This window comes from Penaeus chinensis, chromosome 25, assembly GCF_019202785.1.
Source record: "Penaeus chinensis breed Huanghai No. 1 chromosome 25, ASM1920278v2, whole genome shotgun sequence".
NCBI lineage: Eukaryota > Metazoa > Arthropoda > Malacostraca > Decapoda > Penaeidae > Penaeus > Penaeus chinensis.
Genome location: NC_061843.1, coordinates 13,337,039 through 13,339,538, shown reverse-complemented (window position 1 = coordinate 13,339,538; position 2,500 = coordinate 13,337,039).

Below are 2,500 nucleotides of genomic sequence, written 5' to 3'. Positions count from 1 at the left end.
CGCAACGTGTTCGGGTAAGTAAAAACAATATCAATTCCAACGCCTTTAAACATGTGTCTTTTTTCATCGAGGGACGGGTTATACGGAATAATTAAAAGATTATTGTCACTATCCTGTTGAGTATTACGGGAATGAGTGTAAAACTTCCATCTCGCAGATGAATGAGCCTGCTTTAAGAAAAATCGAGGATATCCTAATTTAGAGAACGTATCAAATATGACGTCAATTTCTCGATCGATAAATTCATTATCACAAATCCTATATGCTCTCAGAAACATGGACGAGACTACTGATTTCTTAACATACAACGGGTGATTCGAGAAAAAATGAAGGTAATTAGCGGTGTGTGTAGGTTTACGGTAAACTGAAAATTTAAGCGTGCCATTTTCATTGAATAAAAGGACGTCGAGAAAAGGCAATTTACCTGAATCTTCCCATTCAACTTTGAAATTAATAGTACACGCGAGGTTATTGAGTTTACCGAAAAAATCATCAAAGTCTAAACGGTTTACTTGCCACAAAGAAAAAATGTCATCAACATAACGAAACCAAATCGTGTCGGGAGGGAGAATAGACGGAAGGAGTTCAGATTCAAACAACTCCATATATAAATTCGCAAGGACCGGACTTAAGCTACTTCCCATCGCGATACCATTGATTTGTTTATAAAATCCGCCGTCAAAAATAAAGACATTATTCGAGACACACAAGCGGATGAGCTCGATAAAGCAATTGACCGGAATAGGGATCTTCTCATGAGATGAATAAAGGTTTCTTTCAAGGAAATCTAGCACATCGTCAAGCGGGACATTAGTGAACAAGGAATCTACGTCAAAACTCACTAATTTCTTACCGTGCGTCGGCAAGTTTCTAACCTTATCCATGAAATCCATAGAATGTTTGATATGATTATTAGAGAATGATCCCATAAAAGGAGATAGAACCCTCGCTAGCCAAGAGTCTAAAGGACGGGTAACTGAGTTGCAAGACGAAATTATAGACCTTAGAGGGACACCCTGTTTGTGAGTTTTAGGAAGGCCATAAAAATACGGAATGGAGGGATTAATCGTTCTAAAGCGATCGAAAAATTTGGGGTCGGGACATTTAGCAGCAATACGCCTGAGGTTTTTACGAAAAGATTCCGTGACTGATGGGTAAGGGTTAGAGCGCAGTTTTTGATACGTTGAGTCGTCGTTCAGGAGGGAATGAGCTTTGCTTATATAATCTGATTTATCAAGTATAACTACGTTATTACCTTTGTCGGCTTTGGTAATTATAATGTCCAAATTGCGTTTAAGTGATTTGGTGGCCAAAAAATAACGTCGGGGTAAGCCTTTAAAATCGTCAAATAAATCAAGAATCGGATTTAACATAACACCTTTAAGGTAGCTAAGATCTTTCAACGAGGATTTGTTATGCTTCGCAATGAAACTATCAAGACCTTTAATATAATCTAAACAATGATTAGCGCCGGGTTTGGTAGCAAACGATAAACCGAAGCCTAAAAGTTCGGTTTCATAACGTGACAGGGAATAAGACGATAGGTTTACGACCTCTGAAGAGGAACTCGTGAAGAGTTCGAAACGTTACATTTCAATTTCAAACATTTCAATTTCAATTTTATTTTCTTACTGTGGCGATTTTCCTTTCGTATATATATATATATGTAAATATATGTACATTTATGTGTGTGTATATATATATATATACGTATGTGTGTGTGTGTGTGCGTATATATATGTGTGTGTGTGTGTGTGTGTATATATTTATATATATATATATATATATATATATATGTGTGTGTGTGTGTGTGTGTGTGTGTGTGTGTGTGTGTGTGTGTGTAGATATAGATATAGATAGATAAATAGATAGATAGATAGATATGTATATATATATGTATAGATAGATAGATATGTATATATATGTATATATATGCAAATATATACATATATATATATATATGTGTGTGTGTGTGTATTTGCATATATGTGTGTGTGTGTGCATATATATATATATATATATATATATATATATATGTATGTGTGTATATATATATATAAATATGCTAGTCGACTTTGCGGAGGCTCGGTCAGATTCTTCGAAAAAAGACTAGAGCGGAAGTGGACATGGAAGTCGCCATCGGACATCAAAAACGAAATTGACTTCATAATTTCAAATAGGCGAGATATAGTAAAAAAAAAATGGAAGTTAATATTAAAGTAAATGTTGGCAGCGGCCATAGGTTGGTCAGAGGCCAAATTAAATTACACCTCAGAAGGGAACGGAATAACCTAATACGAAAACTGCAGCCAAATTTGGCTAACTTGAAGACCAAAGCGACAGAATTTAGCATTAACATCCAAAACAGATATTCACTTCTCAGCGACGAAGATCTCAACATTGACCAAATCAACAAACATTTCAATGACATAATAAAGGAAGCTGCACTTGAAGTAGGCGGTAAGAACGTCAAACAAAACTCCAGTAAGCTCTCGATAGA